Consider the following 15,916-nt stretch of genomic DNA (forward strand, 5'->3'; position numbering starts at 1 on the left):
GAACTACAGCCCTTCCCCAGCTGAGCGTGAAAAGGAATATTGAAACATAGACAGATAGACAGGCAGACAGTCCTAATAAAATGTTTGAAAAAGTTCTAGTCAGGAGTATGTTTTCCAAAAGCGGATATGCCATAAGAAATAACCAAGTGCTTTTTTGGGGTGGAGGGGGGGAGGGAGAGAGAAAAATGTTTAAAGTTGCACAAGTTAATAGAAATTGTTTATTTCCTACACAGAATGTTTTCCGAGTCACTTACCCATCTTTTGCACCCTCCCCTCCCCTTTTGTTCCCAGCCGATTCAGAATGATAAAGGACATACTTTAAAAACATCTGGTATTCATTTCCAAAATAGAGTGTCGTTCTATTTTGTTTGTGGCAAATGGCTTGCTTGATGTTGCTGTTCCCCGCATTCCCTCCAAAACGAATGCATCAGTAAATACGGGGACCTATTTTTTTTCTCTCTCTCTCCCTGACCAGGTTTTTAAATGCATTTCCATTTTTTTCAGCGCCTCCATTTGTGTTTAAGAAGAGAGCCTCTTTCTCCAAGATTAACATTTCTTATGATTGTTCTTGACAGAGGATTTACTTTCAGAGGCCCTGTGAAGGATAACCAAAAAAGTGCATGGAACAAGACAATTTTGGCAGCCTGTATGAATTTTCAGAGGTCTTGGTTTTCTTATGAACAGCTTCCTGAATGTGCCTGCAGAATGACAGACATCCCTCAGGCTGGCTGACCCCACCTTTGGCTGCAGCCAAGCCATTGGCTGCTTTTTAGAATAAATTGAGGACAATGCCGGCCACTGGCTGCCAATTTTAAACATCAGGGATATGTATCCACTTAGCCCTGACTTTTGGGAGGGGCCAAGGAGAGAGTGCAATTTCGTGAATTGGGCTTGTGGGGTTTAGAGACAGCCAGAGAGCCTTCCTTGTACGGTAGTGCTCTCGCCTGAACGCCACTGCTGCCTTCCTAGACCGGCCAGAGAGTTGGCTTTGCTGCAGAGGTAAGGGCTTAAATATGCTCTCATTGAAAGCAAGAGGACGGGGATGTGGCTTCAGCCTTGCCGTTGTTCCTTTTTGCACTTCCACCGTGGACTGTTTGCAGAGGAGTTTTGATGTTGTGTCGGGGGGAACCAACAAGCATGGAGGTTTTGCTGAATTAAGCCAGTCACTTTTGGTGAACCTTCTGTCTCACATTAATGAGAAGAAGAGCTCCGAATTTCTTCTATGGGCACGTGTGCAGCGTATATACTTGCCCAGAAGGATTCTCTCATGCGCAGGGTGCTCTTTCTGCCTTTCATGGGGAGAGAGGTGGTTGCATTTGATTCAACCGATGGGTCCTTTAATTGCACATCTGGAGCCGCAGTTCAGTCTACAAGTTTTTCACCTTTGAGCAATGTGCCTGCTGCTCAGCCTTGTGACAAAAGGTGTGCAATTGAACTTTGTACCTCTCCTTTTGGGCTCTTCTGTGTGAAGGAAAATGGGGGATGCAAAAGTCAGATTCCAAAAACTACCCAGCAACAAACTCAGATCTGGCAAATTCTGGTTAACGTTAAGGATTTGATATCTTGTTGAAATAGATGTCTTGTCCGGGCTGTCTTTCATTAGAAAGGGAGATGGGGGGGGGAGTTTTGTTGACAGTAGACTCCATCTGTTTTTCATTTCTACCCTTGTTCCCCACAGCCAAGAAGTTTCTAATGAGGACCCTTTCTGGTTAATACAAGAAACTGTCCATGGGTGATACTCTTGGACAATAATGTTTGTATGTGGGTGAGCCAGGTTTTCATTCCAGAAAGAGAGAAAGCAGTTTTTAAAAAAAATTTGGAGCATTCTTGCCATGCTCAGAGACTTTAACATAGCAGAAAGCAATGATAATTTTGCACAGGACAAAATTTGTCCAGGACGATCATGATGGGAATAGAAAAGGAAGAGCAACAGAAGGACAGATTAAGGGAGAGGGGAAGGGTGTTCCTTTTCCACACTCAAGAATAGCACAAGGAACATTTGCTTAGGAAGTGTTTAATTGATTCTTGAGCAAAATATTTTTTAAAAAAAACTCTCCTGCTCCTCTTTTTTGTCTTAAAAACAAAGGGGAAAAAAATTACCAGGAACTTCTAAGCAAGTGCCTTTGCAATTAATTTGACAAACAGACAAATTGTTGGACTACCCAAAAGTTCTTTCTCTGTGGGCTTTATTAATATTAAAGTTTTAGGCATTTTAGGTGCAATACTCACTTTAAAAAGTAACGTTTGACTGAGATATGTGTTTGATGACATTGGTATTATTCAGAAGTGATAATTATGGAAGAAATTCCCTATCAAGCATGTGAACTCATAACATGTAGACTATTAAATCTAGGGTCAGGCAGAGAAATTCTCTCTTTTCCATCACTTCTTATTTAGTCTGATGAAAGAGAATTGGCTTTAGAATTATTCCAAATAAAAAAATGGTCAGGGGTAGAATGTGGTGTCCTTCACTTATCTAGTTCTGAGGTGGCCAAGGGGTGTGGGTTTTGAACTTGAAACAGATTTTTACTCTCTTCAATTCTGCTAACTTTCCATTGGTCCATCTTACTTCAAGGGATGGTTTTGAAAAGGGGAATCATCATCGTCATCATCATCATCATCATCAAGGGGCTAGGGTGGAGATGACAAATATGTACATCATTGTGATCTTATAATATATGCTAAGATTGGAGAAGCATTGATCCTCATGACTTTAGGCAGCTGTGATGGAAATAGTGTCACGCCCCAAGAATTGTGGAGGGTGGTGGGGGGAGGGGGGCAAAGTAGCTGCAATGTGGAAGTTCGTGTACAGATGATGGTAAGGAGATGCTCAGGAAGAGGAGCTCAGGACCATGGGAGAGGTAGCCAGAGATACTAGGACTCAAAACTGTTGATTGGTTGTTGTGCTGACTTACAGTATCAACTATTGGAATTACAGTTTAGAATGTTTAGAAATGTCCTCAGACTCTGGCCTGGCCTTATCCATCCATGCTGGCAATTGGTTCATCCTGGTTAGGAAGGGCTTTAAAAAGTTTCGCATTTGAGCTAGTGAGCAAAATGGTTTTCCTGACCTGAATGTGCTTTTTCTCAGCCTCCCTTGGCTTGAACTCTCCGACTCAGTTCTTGGTTTATTGCCAACAGCTGCCTATAACTTAGCTTTGAGAATGAATGACTTTAGAAACTGGCCTGGATGAAAGGGTTAACCCCTTCTCACCCACCAACGCAACCCTGTTCTGATTTATATTCCTAAACCTTGACCTCCTGCAGCTGCTATTTACTTTTCAACAAAACAAGTTTGCTTGGGTCATATCTATTGCAATGTTCAGTATAAAGCTATTATTTCTGAAAGCAGAGATGGAATAAGTTCTTTGCATACTTTGGAAGACGGCCTCTTAGATGCTTTGAGATAGATGCTTTGAGAAAAACTGTGACATAGTAGTCTGTAACACATCAAGAAGTGCCTCTATCTTTCCCTTCTCTGCTTCCTCTTAATGGGATAGAGTAAAACATCCTGAGTCCATGTTCTTTTGGAGAAGACCAGCCAACACCAGGAAAGAGTTATACTTATTTATTTGTTTTTCATTACAGCCTAAGACCCCATTTATTCAAAGAATATGAGATAGAGTGTCTTCTATCCGTGACATAGCACCATGTTTTGTCTGGCATTGTCCCAGGTTCTTCTGAGGTCTTACTTACTTATCCTTTCCTGAACCTACTACCTGTTCTCCCATTGCAGTTCCTCTGTTGATGCTACTATAGAGATATTCATTTCTCTTTCATTGTTTTCTTTGGCAGCCTTTCCTGCCCATGATGAACTTAAGTGAATACCAAGCTTTCTTCCTAATATGACTACCACTGCCTAACTACTTCCCTTTTCCCCCCATTCACTTTCACCAGCTTCCTCTTCCTGTGTGATTCCACAGAAGTCTTCCTTTAATGGTTCCCTGTTTCATCTTCTCCTTATCCATTTGTAGCCCATTTCCAGCTGCAGGGTTCCAACTGACAACTGGGAGCTTGCGTGTCTCTTGGCTGCCAGCGGTGACTATGAAACTGCCACCTCTTGTGCTTCAGGTTATAAATAGTTGCTATCATGATGGACCCATGTCTGCTGACAAACCCAGGGATCTAGCCATCCAAGCAGTAATCTTCAATTATATATGTAGGCTGCCTGCCTGGAATCCCTTTGTCCAGGAATGCAAGATGTTCAGCCATTTGAAAATGAATGGGGTGGATAGGAATGTGTTTATTACTGTTCTTTAACCACTATAGAACAGAGATGCTGAACAGAGATGATAAATAATCATTCATGTAGAAATGAATATAGCCATCTAGAGATGGAGTGGAGAGGATGAGACTATATTTGTAATACTTCTTTCAGATTCAATCTGCCAATTTAAATATACACAAAAGCATGACATTACCCATTTATCCAGGTTATCAAAACTCTAGCTATATGCAAAAGCTTGCGATTCGAAATGTTCCCTAAATCCATCTCATTAGTATGAAGATATAGAACAGTTCCCCAAAAGCTCAAAACCAAAAAGTAAATGTAGAGTTACAGTGCTTAATTTCTACAATTCTACACTCAGGTTGCTGAGTGTACAGGTGAAGCTATGCCTTTTTATCTGGAAGCTTGTCCGCTTGATCCTTGGATGGAATGATTCTTTGATCCTTGTTCAAGGGTTACCATTGTGGAACACTTAACGTGTGACCCCCACCTCCAGACCAGATCATTCTGGTACTGTCTTTTCCGCAGGTGCTCATGTTTTCATGAGGAATATCTGCCGCAGAGAAAACCCTTTGCAGGAGCTACTTTTGGCTTCCAGAGGAGCCAGGACTCACAATGTCTCAGCAAAGAAATCCATGGTCCTCTGAGCCATGTGGTGTTATACTGTAAGTTAGAAGAAAAAATATTGTAGGTGGTAAGTCCAGTCCAGTCTCCTAAAATTCAGCCCCCTGCAACTTAAATGGAGTGAATTTTGTCCAATACATGCATCCCTACAATAGAGGCTTTATTAATGATATTTGAAGCATCCAGTCCTTACGAATTTCTATAGAAATGGCTTCAGCTGCCTTAGTATGCAACCTAGAATCTAGGGATCCAGTAGATTTCCCTGATCTCTAAACTTTATGGTGATGTGTTAAGATACCTGTACTTCTTAAATAAGCACTTTGAAGGAAAAAGCATACTTAAATATTTATTGAAACACATATTTCACATATTTATATATTCATAGAGTTATTTTCAAAATTGCAGATTAATTTAGATATAGAATGCAATGGAGAGAGTAGGTGCATCCATTTACCCCTAATTTTGTTGGAAGACCAGAAAGAGGAGATAGATAGTGGGCTATTATGGAGCACAAGCAAGATGTTACATGGGCAGACTCTATATTGGGACCTTTTTCATGTGTGAAGTTGGAGGTTTTCCAAAAGCTAATTGCTGCTCAACAGACACAGGACAGTACAGCGCTATATTTATCACATGAATAGAAGTTACACATGTCTTAATTGTGGGAGAAATGGGAGGTGAAAGAAAGGTAAGTTGGAGTGTGCATCATGTATTCTAGGAGTGAACCAATTGACATGTTGATGGGCTATAACACCCCTGTAGATTCAGTCAAAGGCTCAGATAGGATGGAATCTGAAGCATTTCCTGATTCTCGTCATGCTTGTACACTTCATGGTGCTTCTGTGAAAAGGAGAGATTACATGCAAGTTGATGACTTAAAGTAACAAACAAAAATGTACCACATGTAACACACCCAAAACTTTGGCAAAAACTTTAATTTAGGAAGATGGATGAGTCTTTGGAGAAGAAATTTGCTGAATGTTTGCAATGAACCTACTGATGAGACTAGTATTTATGATCTCAGCAGCTGGAACTAGGAAAGCAGTGGGAAAGTACCCTACTTGGAAAAGATTTTGCTCAGTGGAAACTTTCACTACATATTTCCCTGCTTGGCTCATGCAAATAATAAATAAAGAGAGAGTCCTTGGAGAGATGCGGCAAAATTAAAAACAATAAGTGACTTGGCCATTCACACGTTCACTTGTTGTATGTCCTTAAATAGGAAGAAAATGTCCTATTGGGCATGCAATCTTTAATTGACTGCTAAATGTCTTGAGAATTATTTTTCAGAAGTCAAAAAGAGAAACAATACTTTATGAGGCCAACCACGTAATCTACAGAGAAGTATAAAAAGCCATAAAATGCATTTGTGAACAAACAATTCCATGTCAACCAGTAAGACAGAATATTTTTCGCTCAGGGTTGAGCTGTGGAGACCTTGGTGCTCTCAGAGCTTGGTTGTTTGATTGCAGACATTTCATTACCCAAGTAGGTAACATTATCAGTACTAGTGAGTGTGGGGTTTGCTCCCTGTTTATATACAGTAACTTGCCCTCCAGGCCTGATAACATAGCCAGGACATGAGGGACTTGCACAATGTTGAGAGGGATAGAAGTAACCTCATTTCGGGGGGAGAAGATTCCACAAGGTGGGTGCCATGGCAGAGAAGCCCACCAAATGTAATTCCCTAGCAGACAGGACCTGCAGCATGCTGTCTCTGCCAGACCTGATGGGGTGAACAGGTGTAATTGGGGAGAGGCAGTCCCTCAGATAACCAGGCCCCATACCATTAAGGGCTTTAAAGGTCAAAACCAGCACCTTGAATTGGACATGGAAGCAAACTGGCAACCAATGCAAATTGTGGAGCAGAGGTGTAATGTGTACCACTCTAGGGGTATTTTGCACCAGCTGAAGCTTCTGGATACTCTTCAAGGGCAGCCCCATGTAGAGCACATTACAGAAATCCAAACAGGAGGTGAATGACAGATGATCCCCCTGATCTAGGAACAGGGGCAAACGGTGCTCAATATGAAGCTGTGTAAAGGCTCTCCTAGCCATGACTGCCACCTGCTCTTCGAGCAGGAGTTGTGAGTCCAGGAGGATCCCCAGATTGCACAAAGGGTCTGAATGTGTGCATTCCTGCAAGAAGCAGTATATAGATAGTTGAGGATTTACTGCATCCCCTCTTTGTCTATCCCTCTGCCTGCTCTTTGTTGAAGAGAGTGATGATCTAAGGTCACTTCCTTTTGACTTATTTCCTAGGCACACACGTGTAGAGCACATGAATTCTCTTACTGGTAAGATGTAGCTAGCTAGGTGCTAAACTTTACCTATCTATGCTATGTATTTCCTGTAAATAATTATTCTTTCTGTTGTAGCTATAAAACCTGCTCCACTAATCAATAATCAGTCAGATTCCCACTCTCAGGAATGCTCACATGCACTCAAATAATTGCTTCAGCCTCCAATGGGGTTATGACGAGAAGTTCCAAAAAGGGTAGTCCCCAAAGTGCATTTTTTTCAGAAAGCTATGAAACAAGAATTTGGAGGAGGGGGATAGGGAAATTTAAATGTGCATATAAATCAATAACATGTATTATACTCAGCTTAAAAGGCTAAACACGCCTGAACAGAAAGAAACGCAAGTTGCCTTCATTTTAAATTCAATGCCTAGGAGTTACCAAGTTGTAATACATGCAGTAGAAATGAAAGAGGAAGCAAATATTAATTTTGTGATAAATCGTCTGCAAGAGTATAATCTGCTTTAGTCTCAAGAGCAAGATGTACTGCTCAATCAAGAATCTGCTTGTAAGGCCAGGAGAAAAGAAAGTGAATATTTCATTTGCAGTGGCTTGGGTCATTTGCAAACCAATTGTCCTAGGAAAGAGAGACAAAATAAATAGGTTAAACTGCATTCCAAAAGTGATGACTCATCTCAGTGCTGTATAAGAAGAGGCAAGAAAGGAGATATGGCAATGGATGTGAGAAATGGGCCACCAGATGATATCTGATTTGATTCTGCCCCAACTTCTAACTTCACTAAAGAGAAAGAGAGGTTCATTTAATTTAGTGAGTATAAATCTGCAATTTTTGCAAATGGAGAAAATATGGGCAAGACTGTAAGATTTCATTGTGCATTGAAAGGAGCAATGAAAGGAGAGGTGTTCAGTTTAACAATTAAAGATGCTTTCTATGTGGAGTCATTTTTGCTCTTAGTAAAATATATCACAGAGAAGGGATATGATGTAAGATTTAAAAGCAATAATTGTCCTATAACTGAGAATGGGGAATTGCTCAGGAAAGGCACTGTCCAGAAAAATTGACTTCTTGAATTAGACTATGCTTAAGATAAAACAAAAGCAGCAAAAATTTGCAACCAGAAAAATGATGTAACAAAATGGCATCTGAGAATGGAGCAGAGAGACCCAGGTGCTAATTGGAAGGCTTAGCCAAAGGACTAAAGTTGAAGCCCCATGTGAGTCAGCCAAGGTGTGTGTGTGTTATATAAAGGCCAAGAACTAAGCCAATGAATCTGGAGAGAAAAGAAAAAGGGATAAGCTGTTAGAACGATATCATTTGTGGGCCAATGCATATCACCACAGCAGGTGGAAACAAATATATCCTCACAATCATAGATTATTACACAAGATACACATTTTGCTACTTGGCTCAGTAAAAAGAGTCAGTTACTAGAGAGATTAAAAAAAAAAAAGTGGCTTTATTAAGCAGTAGATTTGGGAAGGTAAAGCTGATCCTTGGCTTTATCCCAAATTCAGATGAACATGCATTCTTACTTATGTGGATGGTTTAGTCATCTGTCACTAAAATAAGAATATCTATGACACTGCACAGAATCTCAACAAGGAAGTAGAGATGAAAGTAGAGATATGATCTTGGCATCCAGATAGAAAGTGAAAAGAATGATATCCTCAACCAAAGACAGAAGATAAAAGAGCTTCTTGAATACTTAAGCTAACTGAAGCCAATGAAGGCAGTATGCTCATGGAAACTGACTTCCTAAATTAAACTGTAAATAACAATCAAGAGTCAAAAGGATAAGCAAATATCTTAAGGCAACTGGACAATTAGGTATCAGACACCAGCCAGCAGCAAGCCCAACTGGTAGACTGTGGATGCAGACTGGGCAGAAGTCAGGGCCACAGCATAAGTCCACAGACAGCTTATTCTTTTATAGAGTTGGAATGATCAGCTCAGCATAAAGCAGTCAGTGCTACCTCATCCACTGAAGCAGTATATACATCTGAAACACAAGAGTCTGTGTGGCTACATACATTTTTAATGAACTTTGGGATAGATAAGTCAAAACAAACAGTTCTGTTTGAAGACCATGAAGGATATAGTATGCAACTCTCCCAAATGGAGAGAATTATATCCAGAACAAAGCACTGGCACCAAGGACCACTATGTGTGAGATGTTCAAGTAGAGGAACTCAATTAATTGAAACACTGCCCATCAGGAGGGATACTAGCAAATGTACTCACTAAGTGTGATGGAATGGAATTATGAAGGCCAAGCTCAGGGAGATAAACATTTTCTTAGCTCACCAGAACCGCGTGGGAGGAACAGGAGGATGAGACTGGCACCTCCCTGAGGAATTCACACTGTTGTGGCTGGAGGACTTTGGGAACTAGGGTTTTAGTCTGGGAAGATTCTTGCTAGAGGTTGTAGCTAATAAACATAGCTGGACTGTAATGGCATTGTCTCTTGGAGTTCCTTGGGCTAGGCCTGACACTAAGCCCAGAAATTAACATAGGGTCTTTGAAGAGATGATGGGAGTTATGGATTGGTATGTGAGTCAGTAAGAATGTGTGTTGGAGGTCCAAATCCAGTGGGACTGACTCTTCAGCATCTCATGCCCTATTGAGAGCAAGAGGGCAGTAGTATATAGATAGAAAGTTAAGGGTTTACTATGTCCCTTCTTTGTCTATCATTCTGCCTATTCTTTTTCTAAAAGATTGCTAATCTGAGGTCACTTCCTTCTGCTTTATTTACCAGATACACATAAAGAGAGCATGTGCTCTTGGACTCTCCTCCTGGTAAGATGTAGCTAGTTAGGTGCTAGGCTTTGCTTATCTCTACAATGTATTTCATGTAAATACATCTCCTTTCAGTTACAGTTATAAAGTTTTCATTCTCAAGAACTCTCATGTGCACACAGAAAAACGTCAAGCTCCAACAATCAAAAGCTGCTGAGTCTAATAGGATCAAGAGGGGTGTCCTCCCACTTTCTAGGTCCCAGTGTAGCTCATCCACCAGAGTAATCAATGCTCTTTCTGCAATGCTGAATGCAGGTAGAGTTGGGGTGAGCAACTCTTTCATTTTGGGAATTTATACATGGCAAGAAAATGTAGAAGTAACCCTAGCCAGCAAAATCAGCCAAACCAACCCTGGCAGTCAGTGGGGTGAGAGATGTCCCAGCCAGATTGCCCTCATATCTAATGTATCATCCTGTACCATTCTTTAAGTTCCTATTCTATGCTGCTGGTAGCTGTCATGCCCGGACTTCTGTTTTAATTCAGTTTTGCCATGGTGTTGATGATCACATCTCTTCTACTTGCCATCTGCAAATTATCCTTTTCTCAAATTATCTCTTTTTCCAAGTGGTGCTTCCTTTATTTCTTGGTTGCCACTTTGTTTCCCATGGATTCAGATTCAAAGGACAAATAATGCTTGGGAGCATGTGGGTTGTGCATGGAGCACTAGTTGGGAACACCTTTAAACCAAATGTGCCTTTTCCCAGGTTTATGCTTCAGCTGTGGAAAGCAGCCATGCAAGTCCAGGAAAATCACCCATTATAATTTTGAATATGAGAGAAGGGAAATGATTAATGACATGGGGTCCAATGACTATACCCCATGTGTTTAGTTTAATTACTGTAATTGTATTTAGTATAGTTAAATTTAAATTCAATCCCATCATATTGAATGTTTGGTGTTTACATTGCAACATTTTTGTCCTGGCCCTGCCTCCTTGTTAGAGGGCAGCTCTTGGCTCCAAACTAGTTGTGTCCACCTGGGTGAAACCTTTGGAAGAACTTCCTTGCTTGAAGAGCAATTCCACAACAGACTTCTCCATAGGTTTCCTTGGAAAGCTTCTGAGAAATAACAAAGTGAGTCATGGAGTGTTTGGCTGAACCAAAGGCAGGTGGCTGCAGTCAAAGCTGCACAATTGTATAGTAAGGGGTGTAGAAAGCACTATTTTCCCTGAGTTATAAAACTTCTGTCTCCTGAGGATGCAATTTATGTACCAGATGTGACACTGCTGCTATGCAGGTGTGATCAGTGTGAGTGGAAAGGCCATTCTGGAAGCAAACAGATGGCCTCCTTGTGTAATCAGTGTAAATTATGGCGACTTTTACCTGGGTGCAATATAAAACTAACACGCATCACTTGCACCAGCCATTTCCGTGTGTGCATGAAAGGGAACCAGCACTCATTAGCCTCCAGGAAAAGCATATGGTCATAATGCACCAATTCAGCAATAATAAAAATATATGGGAGCTTTGCTAAGGATGGGCGTCCTACAGGGAATTTCAGAATTCCGCCAAGATGAAGTCACAGATTGTTGCAAAGTGAATATGAATGCATTTTTCTCCTTTATTCTTTGTCTTTAAAATTTAAGGGAATGGCATCAGTGTGTGGCATAGCTTGCTTTTAGCTTTCTCTGGCAGACCTTGGGCTTATCTTTGGTTCCAGGCTCTTTGACGGAGTCAGCAAAACAATGACAGGGTGACTGTAAACATGACTGAGATGAAGCTTTTGAAGCAGCTTCGGGGTGCTGCCAAGTTGGCGTGAAACCTCCTTGGAAGGCAACAGAGCATTATGGACACCTGGGGGCTCATTTCATAGACCATAATGTATAGCAGCACCTGCCTGGGTCATGCTTGCTTCTCCAAGAGTGGAAGATTGAGAGCAGTAATTTGGAGAGCTGGAAGTGATTTGAGGAAGACATCCCTTTGTGCTCTTGGATTTTAGTTCTCCCATTGTCCTTTGGGAAAGTTTGAGAGAGTCATATGAATCCCCACTTGGTCAGAACCAAGAGCAGGATGACTATGCGCACTCAAATCATTGCTTGCTTTTTCAAAACGCTGTTAGTTGGGAAGCAAACAAATTCTTGTCTTCCCCCAAGCTCATCACATTCTTAATACAGTGACCTTCATGATTTATTTAGTGAATGACTTTCAAAATGAATCGTAAACATAAACCTGCGTTTTACCAATCTGAATCCATTACATTCCCTTGACCTTCTACAAGTGCTCAGTTGGGCAGTTAGCCTCCAGAGTCAGTTTACATCTGGAAATGTTAGTCTTTTTCTGGACTTTCAGGAAGCTTGGGCAACCTTCTTCTTGCTCCCAAGTAGACTGAGCTAGCTGTAAAAAGAAGCTGGAGAGTTGTTTCTACGAGATGGGCAGTGACAAATTATATACATACACACACACACACACACACAGTATATACACATATACATATACATATACATATACATATACATATACATATACATATACATATACATATACATATACATATACATATACATATACATATAGAGAGAGAGAGAGAGAGAGAGAGCAAGCAAGCTAGCTCTCCAGCTTCTTTTTACAGCTAGCTCAGTCTACTTGGGAGCAAGAAGAAGGCTGCCCATTTCAACCTGTTTCATATTTTGCTCAAAGGGATATGGGATGTTGAGAGTAATCTGGGCTTGAATTGGAAATATGTGGATCTATATTCAGGTGCCTTGCAGGATGGATTTAGAATGGGATATTGTAGCACCTGCCTAGATAATTTAGGTGAAAACCTACACAGTCCAGTAAGTTGCAGTGCATATAATAGCTTAGTTCTGCAAAGACTCCTGGGCAGAGTATTGAACAGTTTGGGCCTTCAGACTCTGGACTGACTCCATCTGCTAAAAGTCCTTCTTCTACTTTACCATTAAAAGAGCAACAGCTCTGTCCTCTTTTCATCTCCAGGTGAAAAACTGGTTATTGGATCCTCTTGGGACATAAAAACCTGAAGAAGATTTTGTGCCATTGATTGTGTGGGTATTGACTCTTCGCGGCCACATAGATAGATTTTCTCCACAATGATCTGTCCCTAACCTGATCCTTCACAGATCTTCCAACAGTTCCCCCATTGCCACTGGAACTGAGTCCATCCATCTTGGTGCAGGTCACCCTCTTCTCTTTCCTCCCACCTTTCCCAGCATTAGAGCCTCTCTGCACCCCCCTTGCAACCCTGTGCACCCTCCCTGAGCCTCACTGTGCCTCCCTCGCACCCTTGTGCACCCCCTTGCACCCTCCCCAAAGCTTACTGTGCCTCCCTCATGCCCTCCCCCACCTGGCAGCAGCCACTTACCTGCTTGCCGGTCTGCTTGGAAGCCACCTGACTTGGTTGTGGGAAGCTGGCTGGAAGTTGCCTCATCTAACGGCCATGGGATTCAGTTAATGATGGCAACTGGGACTGCAGGAATTGCCATCACTAAGCAATGTGGTTGCACTTTATGACCATATTGCTTAATGATGGAAATTCTAGTCGTAATTGCCGTCATAAGTCAAGGACTACCTGTAATATAGACAATTTGATTGCTATGTGCTCCATCTGGTGATGTCCATGTATAGAGGTGTCATTTTGCTTGTCTGAAGACAGCGTTAGCTATGGAGAAATCAGTGGAGTGGCAGAAATTGATAAGTCAATCTCCAGCTTCCTTTTGGTTTCCTAAGCCATACATTTTCCTCTTTAATATCTCCAACTTTGGCATACCAGTTTCCAATCACAGACAGCACATCTTGCTTTCATGTTCTGTCAATTTCAAATTGAACTTGATCATAAAACTCATCAGCCTCCTCTTCTTCTGCATCAGTGTTTGGAGCATAAAAATGGTCATTATATTAAAGGGATGTCCACAAAATCTAATTGATATTATTTGGTCATTGATTGCATTGAAGCCAAGTATGTTCTTGCTATACCCTTCCTAACTATAAACGTGACGCTGCTTCTTTGCTTTTCATGTCCTGAGTAATAAACAGTGTGATCTTCTGACTGAAAGTATCCAATCCCTGTCCATCTCAATCTGCTGATGTCTAAGATGTCAGTTTGCAGTTGTTTAATTTCATCTTTCACTGTGGTGAGCTTTGCTTCTTATGTTTCATGTTCCCACCACAGTTCTATCTTTGCAGCTATGGATTTTCTTTTTCTGCATGGCAACATCAGCAACTAGGTGTCCCAAAGGCTTTAAGCCAGTCATGTAATAGACAACACTTCAAAAGATCCTCAGGTTTTCCTCAGTTGCATGTTGAGTGGCACCCAACCTGAGGGGCCCATCATCCGGCAGTATGTTGTCAATCATTTTATATTTGCTATCCATATGGTTTTCTTGGTAAAAACACAGGAGTGGTTCACTGCTGCCTTCTCCCACACAGTATGAATTGATGCCTTTGCCATTATACAGCGACCATCCGCCTCCAGCATCTTTCTTATCACTGCTGCCCAATAAACCCGCCTGCTTGCTTTAGCTGGGCAGCTGGGAAGACCTTCATGCCTTGGGTGTCTCTGCTGAGATTCTACACTCTTGGCATGCACTCTCAACGTTCTTTACTCATCCCTCCCAGGAACGTCCTTCCCCCATCACGATGAGGCAGCTTAGCAGGACTTGGGGGGTGGGGAGGGTGCTTAATCCAGTTAAGCCTTCCTTAAGCCCCAAGGCTTTCCTGAAGTCTGCTGGATTCCTGAGTTCTTTGTGGGACTGACCTTGGTCTTGACTTCCTTTTCAATTGTGCCGTCAGTCTTACTTTCAGGCTTGCTTAGGAGTTTATCCTTCAGTCCACAGCTGCCTCTCCCCAGTGACTCTTGCCTCTTGGCTCACCTCAAGCTGAGATCCATGGCCAAGTTTGAAATCCAGACCCTCAGCTGGGAGTTTAAACCAGTGACAGTTTTGGGATGAATTTGGCTGCATGATACTTGAGTTCGCAGGAAGGGTATCGCTATGGATGTACCAAGGCAGACATACCAGGGGCCATGGCAATTCACAGGAAGGGTGTCGCTATGGATGTGCCAAGGGTGTCACTATAGATAGATACCATAGTGATAGTTTCTCTCAATTTCCCATTTTTTTTCCAAAGCTGTCAGGTTGTCAGTCTTGAGGGATTCTTTTTTTTTTTGAAGTTCATACCACATTGGTATGTATTTTGCTACACATTGCTCCACAGATACACATTTTGGTTTGCAAGTTTCTCTAATATGTGCACAGATTTTTCAAACAAATGTCTTTAATGCAATACCTTTTGTATATTGTTTTCACAAGGATATGATGTTTTGTGCAGATATTTACCTTTTTAAAAAAAATAGCAAACCATGTGCAAATGATCATGGCTCTGGAGTCCAGCAAGGCAAAAGAGAGACCAATGGAAGGCCCAGTCCCCTTAACCTGAAGCTGATTTGCTCTTGGCAGTGTTTCAAGGCCATAGGAATGTGTGTTTTTAGCTTGCATTCCCCATCTCCTTTCTGATCAGTCTTGCTTCTACCATTGCTACAGGATTATAGGGCTCTCTTAATTGTAATTAACTCCTAAATGCCACCAAAAACCAGGCCAAGGAAGCATTGACTGTGAACACCCTGAAACCATCTTCCAAAAACATAGGAAACATATATAAAAAACTTAATTAAAGATGGGCAAACAACAGATCAAAAAGCACACCATGTAGTTCAGATTATTGTACAAAGATCAGGGATATGTGTGTTTCTGTGTGCGTGCGTTAAAAAAAAAATTCTACGTAAAAGTCCAAGATAATTTAGACTTGCTCATGAGAGTGGATTTCCTTGAGACTCCTAAACATGCCTGTGCAAACCCCTGAGAAAGCCAGGTGTAGTGAGGAGAACCAGTTTAATAGTCTGTTTGCCTTCTGAGTGCCACAGCGGTGGTGATTTATATTTGGAAGGACCCCAAATCTCTTTTGCATTGGAGAAAATATATGATTTTTATCTTGGGTGTTTCTGCTTTGTTCCATTCTGCCTGCTTTGCAATCTACATTCCATTTCATAGAAGTG

At 41.5% G+C, this 15,916-nt stretch overlaps 1 protein-coding gene across 7 annotated transcripts in view; it reads left to right on the plus strand.

Annotated features, from left to right (window-relative positions):
* Positions 1-834: 834 nt before the first annotated feature.
* CALD1 (caldesmon 1) overlaps positions 835-15,916 on the plus strand; it is a 191,581-nt gene continuing 176,499 nt past the window's right edge. For 2 of the 7 annotated variants that reach the window (XM_088141300.1, XM_088141302.1), the window contains exon 1: positions 836-999. The gene's annotated coding sequence lies outside the window, so the exon portion shown is untranslated. Of the gene's footprint in view, positions 1,000-15,916 lie in introns of all 7 variants that reach the window. The other 5 variants (XR_015796278.1, XR_015796277.1, XM_088141303.1 and 2 more) reach the window with 4 other exon arrangements.

This window comes from Python bivittatus, unplaced genomic scaffold (genome assembly GCF_059951505.1).
Source record: "Python bivittatus isolate LINGU-HERP-01145 unplaced genomic scaffold, Pbiv_v1 ctg000330_np1212, whole genome shotgun sequence".
Taxonomy (NCBI): domain Eukaryota; kingdom Metazoa; phylum Chordata; class Lepidosauria; order Squamata; family Pythonidae; genus Python; species Python bivittatus.